This window comes from Melospiza melodia, chromosome Z (assembly GCF_035770615.1).
Source record: "Melospiza melodia melodia isolate bMelMel2 chromosome Z, bMelMel2.pri, whole genome shotgun sequence".
In the NCBI taxonomy this organism is placed as follows: Eukaryota; Metazoa; Chordata; class Aves; order Passeriformes; family Passerellidae; genus Melospiza; species Melospiza melodia.
In genome coordinates this window covers 3772615-3788893 of record NC_086226.1, presented here as the reverse complement: position 1 = coordinate 3788893, position 16279 = coordinate 3772615, and positions in this window count along the sequence as shown.

The window sequence follows — 16279 nt, the reverse complement described above, 5'->3', positions numbered from 1 at the left end:
TTCTCTGTATAAGATCCTACTATGCCTGGAAGATTTTGTCTTTTTTAACAATCTATGTCTTCCATTTTATACCATCTCTTGAAAGAGAACTATGATAAAATAATGTTGTATAATTTAGGTATAAAACAAAACCAAATTGCCTTTAGGAGGATGTGTTTTGTACTTTAACAGTACCTGTAAATAAATATCCAGCTGAGGTTCAGAGACCTGTGAACCTTTGCTATCAGCACAACTGAACAGCATTTGTGGTACCCACAGAAGGATGTTTGATGTACTGGCACTCAGAATCTGTGTTTCTGTCACAGACCTCCTGCATAGCATCTTAATATCCCTGCTGCTCTTCTCCAACACTAAATGTAGCATTGTTAGGTATCACACCCACAAAACAAAACTTATGTGTGTTTTTCAAATGTTTGACTTTAATCAAGACTATAATAATTTCATATTTGCTGCGTGACTACCTGAGGTCTTCAATCTCGGTACCAAATTTATATGTCAACATGATGGTGTAACTAAACTCAGTTAAGTCATTTAAAGCTGTTGAATTGTCAAAATTTAACTATGTGATGTTATGAACTCCAACAGCTCCTGCAGGGCCCTTAGAGCCTTACAAATCCTTGCACATTATTTCTCTATACATAAAATTATAATAAACATTCCTTTGTCGAGTAGCTCTACAGCAAGTCAGAGTGAAAAACTGTTTAAAGCTGCATTTTCACCTCTTAGAAAAGCTCTACCAAACTTTTATTGTTTCTTATTCTTGTGATTCAAAGCACTATGTATTATATTCAGTCTGATGGACTCCCCACGAGTTCACTTTAAACATTTCAATCAGCAATTTCTCCAGGCAAAACAGAAATGCCTGTTAAAATATTTATATAACTTTACCACCTCAGTGATAGGGGCAAGAATCTGACTGTAACTGTTAATACAAGAGGAGATTTAACAGACCAGTGTTTCACATCCATGGAGTCTTGTAATGCTTTCTTACAATGGGCTAGAATTACGTCCTGTTTTATTTATAATCTGAAGTAAAATATGCTTCACACTGATAGCACAATTAAAGTTCTAACAGCCAAGGGCTCTTTCTAGTAATTTAACCCTAAAAACAATCCTTTTCTAGGCTTTATTGCCGAAGAATGGGCTATTCTTTGCTTGCATGGATAACAATCCTGCTAAGAATCACAAAATTCTGACTGTAGTATTAAAATGCTTCTGACAACAACCACTGGAGCAGCAAATAGCCTGAAATTTGCCAAACCCTCTAGACCTGAAAACTTTTTCAGGAATCACTTAGCCATCTACATGCTTGTGGATGACAAGCAATTATTCAGAAATGCATTGTATTTTTCCTTAGAAGTAGCTGAGAGTCAAGGATTTGAGGTGCCTGCCAATACTTTTCAGCCTTACAAATATCAGTAAATGCAAGAGAAATAAGCTTGTCTTTTTCTCTAAAAAATAGTCTCAGATGATGATCTTCTGTTTCGCTTTTTAAAAATTATTTTATTTTTATATTAGACAAAGATAGCTGTCTCTTCTTCCCTCCTCCTCATCTCATAGCAAGAGCATCTTGTCAAAGTTATCACATCAAGGCACGAGGAGACGTGTGGCTGCTGTGCCATATTTCTGTAACCAACACAGGACTTTTGATGTTGAAGTCTCTCAGTTTGGTATCAGCCCCCTCCTCCAGTCAGCCCAACTCCCTTCGAGCATCCTCCTGATCCTCTTCCCCTGAGGAATGTCCCTCACGCCCCATGGCCAGTTAAACTCAATCCGTGACCTACCCCTCTAGGCTCACTAGTCCTGCCAGTCCCCAGCCCAGCTCCGAACTCACCAGTCCAATTCTTGACATTCCAAGTAGAAAGATACCGTGCCAGACTGCCAAAAGCCTTGCTGGTGTCAAGGTGAGCCATTTTCTTCATCTATCTGCTGTCAATAGATCTAATAATTTCTACTACACTGGTCTAGAACAATTTAAGCCTGGTGAATCCATGGTAGATGCTCTCAGTTGCTTTCCTGTCTTTCATGTGCCTGGAAATTAGTTGAAACTAACAAACCTCTAGTTCCCTGACTAGGAACCAGACAAGGAATCATTCTTTCTCTTTTTGGGGGCACGGCACAAGTCCAACTGGACAAATTGGTCAAACAAGACAAAATGGACAATTGCTGATATCTCATCCCTCCCACTTCAAGACTGAAGGACCAGGCAGATCAGATATCTCCTGTGCTCACTGACTGCAGTGTGAGCAAAATAATCACTATTCAGACTGCTCAGTTTGGTCTAGCTGGATTCCAGCTCTTACTCTGGAACCTCAGTCTCTGAGGTAGACTTTATAGCAGTCGAAACTTTTCCTAGTGCTTGACATATAAACAGAGTAGAACTTAAATTTCAGGGAAATTCTGTATTTCAGGGGAAAAAAAATTTAGAAAAAAACCTTTTATACCTGTATCCAGAGACTTCACCAGTCTTCAGTATTTCCTCACACTCACAGATGCTACCATTGTCATCACACAATTCCTGCACTATTTTCCCTGCTGTTTATTGAGATTTTTTTCTGTCTCACACAAACCCATTCAAAATGCAATCTAAATTTTTTTCTCCTGCAGTTCAAAATGTCTACAAATCGTCTTGGGCACACTAATTTGTTTAGAAGTTTATAAAACAGCAGTAGACATTTATAAGATGATAGTTCCTATTCATATAATGCCACAATTAACACCTTGGCTAACACTATAGTAGTCCTTTTCTACTGGCAAACTCAAAGAAATACCTTCAAGAATCAGAAGAAGAAAAACTCCAAGATTTTCCTTGGTTCATTTTCTTTTTCTCTTTCCTGTGATTTTGATAATGATCATATTTTATCTGTTTCATATCATGCCATTTGCTGTCATTTAAGTTGTACCAGTGACCTATCAGCACAGAAACTCGAGGAATTTAAATCCTTTTAAATTGATTTGTTCTGTGTTCTGTTTAAATATTGTATCCAAAGAAGCAGTTTTTGTAGTCTAACCTTATTGGTAAGATACCCAAAAGCTCATTTTCTTCATTCATGACACTCTGAATGGTTTATGTGTCTAAGTTTAGGAATTTCCACCTAGAAGGTGTTGCTCCTTGGCAAAAGACACACATATTAATCCTGTCAGTGTCACTACTGCATTACAAGCCAGATGTTGGAAAAGAAAATGTGTCATGTGAGAGGAGGAGTTAATAAGCCTCTGATAATAGTCAGGTAAGTCCTTAGAATTTGCCCATAATAACTAATGCAAAACAAAAATCTCTGAAAATATAGGTTGTAGTCTATTTTTTTTTTCAAAGCAGGGGATATGTCAAAGATTTCGGGGGATAGGTTTTGGACTTTTTTTTTCTGACACATCACGTTGCAATATTTTCTGATGGTATTATTCACATCATTACTTCTCACATGTACAAGCATGTTTAATGTTTAATAAAAAAAAATATTGTATGTCCCAAATATTATATCGGCTGTAAAATAAGGTTTGATGGTGCTTTCTGATGTCAGAAACATGTCTTCTTCCTTTTGATTTGGAAAAAAAACCAGCTGTATATTTTCCTCCCTAACACTCTTTTAAGTGAAATACAATTCTCTCTATGTCTCCCTGATTACTCAGAATTGATCAAGGTAGGATAAAACAGTCACTTTATCAATGGCAATAAGGAAGAAAATTTTGTGAGAGGGGTAGAAAGTAGGGTTTGTCTTCTTCCTTAATTTTGCATCACAACAGTTCTTTTTACCTTTTGAATGATCTTAGTATGAACTGGTTTTTTCCATCTTCAGACTTTAAGAAATTTTAAATGCAAATGAAAGCTGGGAATATTTGGTTTTACTACAAGCTTTACTTGTTTTCTCCACTCAATAGAAGGTCAAAATTTTTTTTTAAAAAGGTATTTTTAGCCCTCTGATCTTGCATAGCTGAAGTTAGAACCTCCCTGGTGGTTAAGTCATAATACTGCTTGCAATAACAGCAGCAGAAAGAAATCAGAATTAATCTACCTGCTAAGCAATGGTTGATCCTCTATTGAAAGTCTGTTTTTCAGAAGATCAACTGAGCTCCACAATCAATGAGAACTGGTAAAATCTTGTTCAAAAATCATGTTACTAAGACTCATCAAAAGTCCAGAATTGGAAACACAGGGAAAATAGTTAATTGCTTGAATACTCTTTGTTTTATAAGGATAAAATGTGATAACTTCAGCCCAAAAGCCATGAGGAATCTGAACCATACTCTGCAGAATGATTAATATTGTCTTGCTAAAAGTAACACTTTCAAAACTTATCCAAACTCACAGATATTTCCTGCTGTGATACCATTTATGTGAAGATGCAAAAGCAAATGTACCCTTTGATATTAATGCAGAGTAAACACAATATTAATCTGTAAATTTGTATCTTCATTATAATAGATAATATTTAGCTTATTTAGGAAAGATAAATCCTTAATTTCAGAATAAAACTAAGAAAATTGTATCCTAGTGCAATACCTGATAACATGACTGTTGTTACTAGGTTTTCAAAGTTATTTTAAACAGGTATTTTGACAGAAAATGCAGAAACAGATTTGCTGCTCTCCTGGATTATAATGCAAAAAAATATTTCCTGAATTGCCTTAACTTCAGAATTACACAGAAATGTAGAAGGCAGGAAAGAAAGAAAAATATCAGGGAGAAAGAAAGCCCTATGGCTCAAGGAAAAAATGCACAGAAATCTGAAAAGAGATAAGAATGTGTTCCCATTTTGCACCAGCTTTCTTCTGGTCATCCCTAAGGGTTTGATTTTAAAGTGGGATAAAACAGCCTCATCTATTCCCCAAGGCTTGTAGGTGTCTTCGTGGGTGTAAGTGGACTTAAGAGGCACAAAGGCGCCAAGAAAATCTGTTCCTGTACTGCAAAGAGAGATTAATTCCTGTTGAGTAGAGCCTACTTCACTCAGCCTGATAACATTGTGTTCCTTGGTTGCTAGGGAAAGGGAGAAAAAGAGCTGTCATAAACAAGCAAGCAAGCACCTAGCTCGGTAAGTCAAGATATCTTCTCACTTTATGAAGTTACACTGACATCCTGTTCTGCAGTAAAGAAAAAACAATGTATTTTCCAAACCATGCAATAATACTGATTTCCCCCCTTTTTTTTTAATGAGGACTTGGCTCTTCCAAATGTAACAGCACAGAATATCATTCATTTCAAACAGCAATAGAGTTTAATCACCTGGAATAGACCCAAATAATTTGAAATAAATCCAGTTTATTTAACTCAACCAACAAGTTTTGGAATATTTTGAGGGAAAAAGATACATAGTCATACTAACCAGATTCTTGAGTAATTATCTGTGCTATAGAATCTAAACAACTTCTAGCTTATCCTCCAAACTGTGCCTCTAGAAGTGCCTTTTTCTTCCTCTTTACTTCTGTCTTCAGGAAAAGACAAAAAAAATCTTCAAATCCCATGTCAGACCCAGACACTTATAAGTGCCCTGATAGTTACAGTCACCTCTTTCTTCCTAGCGAGTTTCTCACAGACAGAGATGAGAGTTCAAAAAGCTCCACAGGACACTAAAAAAAAAGTCCTTAAAACACTTATGTAGTGTATATACATGGACTCAGTAATAAAAGAGTCAGTTGATGGAAAGTTTGCCAAATCTAGAGTGGCCCTGCCAATCTTTGCCTCAGGCACACTGATTGCTTCAAATTTCATCAAATTTGTCAGCTGCAGAACAACCTTTCAATTGAGGACCTTCAAAGGTAGTTATTTTTTTAAATACAAGCCAAAGCCACAATACTGTTTCATGAAGTATTCTGCTGGTCCTTGACGTGCTAGGTGTTCTTCCAAGCAATCCACTGAGAACCGTCCTCTGGTGATTCAACACCCTTTACATGCAGGATGACTTAAACAGTCCAGTCCAACAGCGCAGGGTAAATCCCACCAAAAAAAAAAAAATCACATCTTTCCTGGCAGGCTGGGCAGCTGTCCATGGTACCCCTGCTCCTGCATCTTGGTTGAACAGTCAGCAGCCCAGGGTCACAGATGACAGGAGCCAGCCACGCAGCAGGGAATGGGGCCACACACCACGGGCTAACAGGAAAGCCTGGCTTTCTGACTCTCTAATTGACTGGCAAGCTGTATAGAGCAACTCCTGGGAGTTATTGAGTTGTAAGGGTTGAAAGTGCAGTGGAGAAGGACTGGGCATTGCTGTCAGAAGAAAAAATATGTCTTGGGCAGGAGGGAATACTGTATAGAAAAATAAAAAAAGGGTGTTTTGGAGGTCTGCCAGTGTGGAGAGCACTGAGTTTAGAAGGCAGAGGAATATTGATATCAAAGAATCTGTAAAAGAGAGGTGCGTACCAAACTGGGTTCTTTTGACTGGTTCTCACCATTCTTTCACTGAAGTTATAGCACAAGAGTCCTACAACAATGGGTGGGTGAGATATTAATGCATGTCAGAAAAACAACCCACTTCGAAACAGCTGCTTAACTGTTGCTGCATTGGTTGCATTTGTTTGACTCATCTCTGAGGGATTTCTGCCACATGCAGCTGTGGAGGAATCTCAAAATTCAGTGACTGACACCTTGAAAATGTGCAATACACTGTGATTTTTGTTGAAGATAGTGGCTTCTTCGACAGGAAGAGGCTTCCATACTCCAGGGGGTGGGTGCAGACTTTATCCCTGTGATTCTCCCAACCCTTTTTGCATGGCCTCGATAATTTTCCTTGTTCACAAATCTCAGGGTGTCCATCCCTCACAGTAGATTGCTCTTTTTGAGTGAGAAAAGGAAGCTGAAATCATCAGTGACTCACCCTGACAACTTCAGCACTCAGTTAACCCTCCTGTTAAGGCTTATGTGTGATATTGCTGACTGCAAGGGGAATTCTTTTGCTTCGAGGCTTCTTTCTACCAAATAATCACAAAAAAACCCCCATAAACTCAAAAAACAGCAGTTGACAAGAAAAAACAACAACCTCTGACTTTCTCAGTAGAATGGAAAAAGTGGAGAAAAACCCCTCCATAAAGTTAATTTTTCAGGTCCTTTCTTGATAATAGGATACTTCCACCACTTGGGCAGTCAGATCTGTTCACTGTTTGTACATGCTAAAAAATTTTGTGACTTTTTAAATCTCACATTCTGAATGATGGTTGTTTCAAACCAAGGTATCCCACAAGATGGGTTTGAAGCATGCAGTATTTTCTAATATATTTGCTGCTGCTGTGGTTGCAGCTGCTGAACATATCACATAATTTTACCTGCCAACAGATGACTTTTTTATTTAGTTGCACTCATGCAGAAGTTTAAAAATATTAAGTGTACAACTTAAAGAAAACTAAACAAAACATTAAAGAAAACTAAACAAATCTCACTCTGATAACGTGAATCACAATAGGAGAGTGAAAAATCAAATCTTCCTCATTGTCCAGTGGATATCCACTTTGTTCAGGTCTTTGAGATATTTTTGCTCTATGAAAAAATAAAGGATGTGGAAGCCACAATTACAGGCTACTTGAAATCATTAGGTAATTTAATTTCTACTTATTTTTCCCCCCACTGGCTGTTAATCATGAGAGTGTGCATTTCCAATACTTTTCTAGTTATTTTCTGCATGCTGAAAGGTGAAAAATATGTCCTGAGATAATAATAAAAAAAAGAATGGTTTCATAGTCCAAATGAACACTTTTATCCTCAAGCTCAAGAGAATTCAGGAAGAAAAAAGTAGCATGAGATTGTTATAATTTTATACTATTTTTATTTTATGCTCTATTTCTCAAGATAGACAAATTGAAGATCTATATTCATGTGTTAAAACAAAAGACAAATATATCTATTTCTCATAATTGTTGACCATTCCTGGGCTGAAATGATGCATAATAGGCAGAGAATTATGAAAATCCCCACCCAACTTAATGTGAAATATTTCGTATTTAATAGCTATTTCTTCTCTACTGTAATCTTAAAAAATATTACAATCAACATGTCTTGCATAATATTAGCTCTTATCCTGCATTTGCAAATAAATCTAGTTCTTTGTGGGTCAGTTAGTTAGTTAGTTAGTTAGTTAGTTAGTTAGTTAGTTAGTTAGTTAGTTAGCTAGGTTGTTTGTTTTTTGTTTGGTTTGGGTTGGGTTGGGTTTTTTGTTTGGCTGGCTGGTTGGTTGCTTGCTTGCTTTTTTTGGTTGGTTTGTTTTTTGGGGGGATTTTGTTTGGGTTTTTTTTCAGAAAAATAAAGAACTTCTGCAAGATTTCCTCTCCTTTAGTTTTGATAAGTAGGTTGCATATTTCCCATTAACAGGGTTTGTATTTGCATGTTATAAAAAGCAAATTACTTCTAAGTCTTACTTTGCAAGTATGAAGAGCAAATTACTCTGTGCTCCAATATTTATATGAAGGCCTTTCACTTAGGTGAACACAATTACATTATCAGTCCATAAGAGTATAAAAATTTTCCTTCTTAATAAGACCTTTGAAACTTCTGTGCCAATGCTTTGAAGGGGATTTGTGCAGTATTCCTGGTAAATGAGACACAGATAACAGAGGTAAAGTACATACAGACCCTTCGATTTGCCATGTATTTTTGGCAAAAATGAAGAGAAAATTATTTATAAACTGCTGTAATTTACTTTTATACAACACTGAGACTTAGGAAATATGAGCTCCATATTTAAATCCTGTCAGGGGAAGGGTTGGATTTTATTTTTTATTATTTTAAAATAACTTAAATAGATAATAATTTAATCTCTAAAGCCAGGGAAAACAGAGCTGAGGTCTTTTACAAGAATTACCAGCATTCCCTCTTTTCACACAGTTTCCTGGAATAAGTTTCAAAGATAATTTTGCTACATTTTGAGAATTCCACTGGGAATATGCAACATCACAATTAAAAAAATACTCCTCTCTGAGAATGTAGATTTAAGGTTCACTCTCATCTCCATTGTAGCCCTAGAATACAGTTAAACAATCAACCCTCAGTATCCATTGCTGTGTGTTTGATTTCCTTTCCTCAACTAATGACTTTAAAGATTACTTCAGGTCTGTAATTCAACTTGAAAGTATTAATCTACCTACACATGAACACATGGATTAAATAGCAAAGGATAACAGAACTTTCTGATCTTTCAGAAGCCATGAAAACCACTTGCTTCTTCCCTTTGGTTTGGCATTTCATGGTTTCTCTTCCCAAGGATGATGGCATTCACAAGCAAGGATTCATTAGAAGCACATATGTGAATTCGAGTACTCAAATTTACCAGCAGTATAAGATGTAAGGGTCCAGTAGATCTTTATCACTTTCTATTACTCTGACAAATCTCTCTGAGCAACATGAACAGATGTGGAGCAGTTTTAGCAGTTTGAGTGGGCCAGGCACCTGAAGAGCCAAAAATCTGTGTACTGAAATGAGTTGAAATATGGACATGATCTCAAAATGGGGAAAGCTCTCACCATTGTCTAAGCTCTTCCAGAATCTATTACAATAATTCCCACTGACTTCAGAGATACCTAGCTGATTAAGGAAGAGCTGATGAATTGAAGGTTTCCCAGCTGCTAAGCTCAGACACAAAGTCACTGATGACTTCAACAGATGGTCCTGCTTTTAGGCCATTGAGAACTTTATGAGCCATTTATCCTCCTTCAGGCAGCTCATCATGTGAAATAAGGAACAGAATGATGTACTAATGTGTTTTGTAACCAAATGCTCTGGTCCATGTCTTTCCTGAGTGGCATCCAAATCCCTTCCATTTGAGGAACAGCTGTAGATAAAAAATTAGCAGAGTTAAATAAAAAAAATACACTTAGAAACACTTAGAACAGTATCAAAGATACAGTCTTTTCTCACCTGAAATAAAGCTATGTTTGAATAGCTTTTATAAAAGAGATATTATAAAGGTTATGAAGGCAACAACTTTCACTTTCTACTCCATTTTTGTTAAATTCCATATCTGCAACGAAGAGATTCACTAAACACCATCTAACTTCAAAATCAGTCTCTGTGTTTGAGCCTGACTACTTTTGTTTTTGCCTAGAGTCAATCAAGACAAAAGCAACCAATGCAATTTCCTGAGCATGGGTTTCTTGCTGACATAAGACAAAGCTACTGAGACATACTCCAAAATAGTGTGAACCATTGAAAAAAAACCTCAATTTGGAAGAATTTTATTTCTTTCTTAAAAAAATCAATCAAAGCCACTTTCTCTTTGGTCTAAATATATTTAAATTGTTATGCGTGTGTCATGTGAATATGGGATATGTTCCAGGAAAATCCCTTGGATCACATATAGTCTCAGTTCTACTAAAGTGTTCAGTGGTGTTCTCCAAACAATATATTTAAATCAGTGACTTGTTTTCCCAAAATACATTTTAGTGTTTATGAGTGGCAGGTCTCTTTGGTGCACAGAAATGAGGCCCCTGTGTGTCCTGGGACCAGAGAAATTAGAGAGACTAAATGAACACTTTTGGAGGGTTACTAAAAGAGAACTGAAAGAAGGAGGTAAAAATCTTTCTTTTAATTATTTGATTCTTTGTTTGCCACTGTTAATGCAATCACAGTCTGAAACTGTAGTAAGAAATGCAGTGAATTTATGTCTTCACACCCACCCTTTCCAGGCCAGCTACCTGGGCAAATCTGCAATGAAACTGCACCACATGTAAGGTACGAATTTTCTTCTCATTTTCAGATAAGGTCGGAAATCCTCCCTATTTATTAAAAGATTATTCTTCTAAGCATATATCACAAGCTCAGAGAGCTGCACCATTGGATCTAACTTCTGCTCTGTGTTTTTTTCAGGCACTTAAAATGTAATATTATTACAATAACTGCAATTTTCATTCAGGATGACTGTACTCTAAGAGCATTGCAATCTCACGTGTTGAAAATGTCCAGTTCTGTGTCATCAGTTATGTTGTTGAGATTATTATTATTATTATTATTATTATTATTATTATTATTATTATTATTATTATTATTATTACTACTATTACTACTATTACTACTATTACTATTATTATTACTATTATATTGCCTCTGTTGAACCCACTGCAGTGGTTAAGGTTTGATGATACAGCAGCATGAGTAACTCTCAGAAACAGAACTGTGACTTTCAGTGAAACCACAAGAGTTTGTTGGTTGTAGGCGGTAAAATCGCTGGTTTTTAATGCTACATTGAAGCTGCAGGTCAGCATTTCAAGTCTGTATTTTCATAAATAATTCATTTCATATTATTAAGCATTTACAAAGAAAGAAGGAACAATGAAATCAACAGGAACAGCAACATGTTCCAGTCTTGGATGAAAAAATCCCAAATATGATTCTCTGTCCCTAGAGTATGTTAGCAACAGCATAACCCTAATCAAAGTTGCTGTGGGGTTTCTGACAAACTATTTATTGCTTAATTCTTTTTCCTTTCTGCACCAATAAAATTGTTATTCTAAACATTTGCTATCAAACAATAGAAGCCTGCTGCGAGATCATTCCCACTGATTTAAGGCTGATTATTTTCACATAGCAGCTGTCACTAGGTATTCCACATTCTTAAGCTCTACCATTAGAGAGGAATCACAGCCCCATTTCTGACTGTAGATCATGGCATTCTGGTGACTCAGAGCCTGCTGTGCTAATTTCTACAGAGGCAAAGCAGGAGCTCAGCTTAACAAATAAAAAATCTGTTCAAGTTCTGCTGGTATTTAAGTGAATAGGTTAAGATTATGTTTCTCATCATGGTGGGAATGCTGTAATAAAGACTTCCTTGTGGGATCAGGCCCTTGGAAAGAGAGAGATAAAGGTATTAATTCATAAGTTCAAGAAAAGCCCAGTGTCATCCCATTTAGTTAATTTGACTGGACAGCATTAATCGGGCTTGCATTCTGCACTCATAATTTCTTTGCTTGGACTAAATGTCCTGTACTTGTTCAGCCTGCTAAACCTTCTGGTATTCAAATGATCAGTAATAATTACATATTAATGAAATGTATGACTTATTTCTTACCACTATTGTTGAATATAATAATAAATATCTTAACAGTCTACAAGGTGTGCCAGCAGATTACAGGTTGTTATAGCTCCTAGAGTAAAGAATTTATAGTTCAATATAGTACACACCTTATAAATCCTCAGGTAATTGGGGGGGGGTAATGTGCTTTTGTGAAATCATTATGTTTCCAGTGTGTAGGAAAGAGTCATTGTACTTCTTGAAAATGTTAATGACCTTGTATAGACAATTTTAAAATCACAGAGTCTAGAATAAAAGGATGGTTTGGGTTGCAAGAGATCTTAAATATCATCTAGTTCCAGTTCCCCTGGCCTGGCTACTTCATTTTAATGATGACAAATAGGTGCATATACACTATGAAAAAATTCTGAGAAACCATGAAGAAGTACAAGAAGAAGAAAAATCTGAGTTTTTTTCTGAGACAAAAAACTTTATAGGATATTGGTTTGCATTAATTACACCTTTTAAGCTGCAAATATACTTTTTCATTTTAAAAATGGCAACAAATGTTTTTCAGAGAGAAAATTATCAGTGAGAGAGAAGGAATCAAAGGCATACATGTCCTATGTGGCTGTGTCTGGTGTGTGATATGTGCGTGCACAATGAATTCCTGTTTTGAGGGGTTAGGTAAGATGCAGATCACCTCCGTGATCCATCAGCATAATTCTCCTCCTAGTGAGGAATGTGTTTGCTGCATCCTGGGGGTCCTCACAATGTCAAAATAATGAAAGTAGGAGAAGAGTTTTCTTCACTATATTTAGCTTTTGATATGAAATCCATAAGGGTTAAGCTAAGGCTGTAAAATTGTAGCCTGAAGCCTGAAAGTTTCATGAAGTAACGAACAACTGAGTAAGTGCAGATTTTGTTGGCTCTCCAGCTGCCATGCTTACCTGGAACAGCATGATTTGTATTTCTTCCTCTGGAAAAAGTTATTGCAGGAGCTGAGATGAAGGAAAGAATCAGAAACTTACTTGCATCCCTTTCTTATTTAGTATTGTCCATTCTCCCCAACACACTTATAGATAATATGTTGAAAGCCGGTAAATTGCTAAATTTGGTGCTGTTTTCTTGTCTATCTATTAAAGCCTGTAGGCTGTGAGCAGTGATTTTCAGTCATTTACTTGTGCATCTCTTTTCTTTGACTTTTAAACAAGAATCTTGTCAAGACAGTCTCTGTTTCTCATGTTTTTTATTATTTCTAGACCATTTCTAGACATTGAGGATGTCTGATGCTTCAATATGAGAAAATTTAAGTTTTAATATAAAGTCCTGACCACTCAGAAACTTGGAAGTCATTTGAGTGTACAAGAGTGAATGTTGATTTTTTTGTACAAAGGAGGGAACTGCCAAAGTTTTCTCTGCGCCTATTCCTCTACTACAGTTGATGTTCCATGAAGAGGAAAAAGAAAAACTATGACCTAATTCCTTGTACGGAAGAGAAGAATCCCATACAAAATTTTTGAACACCAGTTTTTATTTTGTGGGGGAAAAAAAATTGTTGCAATGAGATAGGCAAGGCCACAGTGCGAGTCCTAAGAAAATTAAAAAGTGTGTAATCAACATCCTCTTACTAATTCAAAATAAAGATGGGGGAAAATAAATGGACTACCCTTCAGGGGAAGAATGGACCAAAGGGACACAAAGAAATATTCAGGTGCATTCTTTCTGTTTAGAAGTTGTTTGAGTGTAACTAAACTGATTGAACTTGGACTATTGATTGATTCTATAGAGAAAACAGAGATTTCACTAGAAAACTGCTGGAAGCTCAGGATCACTGTTTTCTCCAAAGATATGTTTATTCTGTGCAGTTCAACACACAATTAGAGAAAACATGAAACAATTAAGTGAAACTGCACTAAAGCAGGAAAACAATACTACCTTGCTTAGCCAATATGTGAGACACTGCACTGGGAACCTCCTAGGACTCAATTATTGATTCAGCCTAGGTGAGACAAGCAGCAAAGGCACAACTCTCAGACACAACACTGGGTTTGGGGCTGTTTACTCAGAAAATTGCAGTGGAACCATTAACAGCTATGGCAGAGTGTCCATCCAGCTACAAGGATCACATTTGTGTTATGTTTTTCCCAATCAATTGTGTAGGATTGTAGCCTTCGTAGTTCCTTATTTACAAACATTAAAACCATTCAGAAATATCCTCTATTGAAAGTCTTCCTGTGTTTGTTCATCTATCCAAGTGGAGAGCGTGGCGTTGGGCCAAGCACATAATCCGTAATGTGCTCATTTGGTGCCAGGCACAGTTTAAGTCATTTTACAGTTTATATTTCCATTTGAATTTAACATTGCTCCTCTTTGCCATTCCAATGGTTTGCTTGGCTGTTATGCAGAGGAACATTGCAGCTCCATGACAGTTATAACCAAAAATGTTGCTCTCAATGTAGTTAATTAGGAGAGAAAATATTTCTCTATACAATTTTGATATTCACCTCTGCCCTTAAAATGCAAAATTATGGTTTGAAATTGACTTTTTGTTATTGGTGGGGCTTTTTAGCCCTGGAGCATACGCTAATGGTGCACAATAAAAACCACTAAAAAACTGGGACCAATGTATAAAGTTAAGGAAATAGTTTCTCTCTCCATCTTAAAATGAATTTTTGAACGATGTAGACTTTCCCAGTCCTGTATTTTCCTTTTTCCCATTGTCAGTTTAGGTTAGTTTTTTTTTTTTTTCTATTTTTACATTTATTTCTTGGTAATGGCATAGATGAATACCTCAGATCAGTACAAGAACACCTGCTTGAGTATATACAATGAGCCTCTAATCTTGCAGTAAAGTCTGACAATCAGATTATACAGCCTCTCAGATTTCCCTCTAAAGGCCATCCTAGTACCAATTCCATTGCTATCTAGAGGCCACTGAGATTTTCTTCAGGTTACATTTGTGCCTTTAGTTGCAGTCTGGTAACTATAAGTGAAAAGGAATGATTTTTTTTCTTTGCAGGATGGTGATGGTAAGGTAGACCCATAAGTAAGTAAAGTAGAATAAAGTAAAGACAAGACTTAGAACCTTGTATTTGTTACAGAAATCTTTGGCTATCACCCTCTGAAGGTAGTTTCTTGCAAATCAAATTGCTACTATAACTAAGCCATTTTGAACATATGATTTTCAGTGAACCTATATAAGTTCAGCTAATTCAGATTTCCTAATTTTATTATTGACATGCATTTTTAGTACCAATGTAATACGTATCGCTAAATATCTATAGGAAAAATTAATTATTATATTAAAATTATTATTACATTTCAGATAATAACAATTTTCCTGTTTCCTATTTTTTGGGAATATTTTCTCTAGACAAAATATATTTTAATTAAATCTTCTTTGATCCTCTGGAAAAAAAGGACATGGGTCGTTAAATATCACTTCCCATGAAAGGCATCCAGGTTCTGCCTTTTGCCTTAAATTTTATCACAACTAAATATGATGTGCAAGTGGGAAGCTCAGTGACTGCTCAAGTCAGGGAACTCTAATATAATTTTAGGTTATGGGTAAATATAGGTTATCACTTTTACACAGCTTACTTTTTTCTGCTGAAATCCTGATTACCTGCCAGACACCTGGAGAGTACACGGGACAATTTTTATTGCTCCCTAGTTTCTGAATGCCCCTCCTTTTAAACTTGAGAACCTTCAAGCTCTGTTTTTACTGGTATTTCATCCAACTTGTGCAGCTTGAGGGGGAGCAACTCAAGGGTAGAAGTAGGGACAGGCCCTGTCCAGTGGAAAAAAATGACAGACAATTATATGAGAGTAAATCTTGAACTACAGCTTTTCCTTTTTCATCCCAGCTGTACTCACAAAAATAACATTTGCTCATGCTCAGGAGAGTGCAGGCTGTTCTGAGCCAGCGTGCTCCTTCGTTAACAAAAGGCAACTGATTCACATCTCTGAACTGGTGCCACTGCAATACCCTTTTTTGCTTTCCAGCAAAACCAGAGTGGAAAACAAAAAGGAGCTTTTTAACATTGCTTATCCCAATTCACTGAGCAATGCCATGAAAGTTGGACACAACTGACCTGAAAAAGAGACATCTTGGCTAGTCCACAGGAAGACACAAGAAGAGTTAGCCTTTAGTTAGCTAACTAATCTTTTAATCACCTCTCTGATTAAAAGATTAGTTAGCAGCATTTCCATAAAAACTTTCTTTATCAGATTATCCTCAATATTTTTGTCTTCTAGTACCAGATGCCTATTTGTTCCACAGTCACACTGAAAGGAGAACCCCAAGGAAAACCAAGTTTCTACTTCATAAATGACTGTAATGTCCCCTCCCT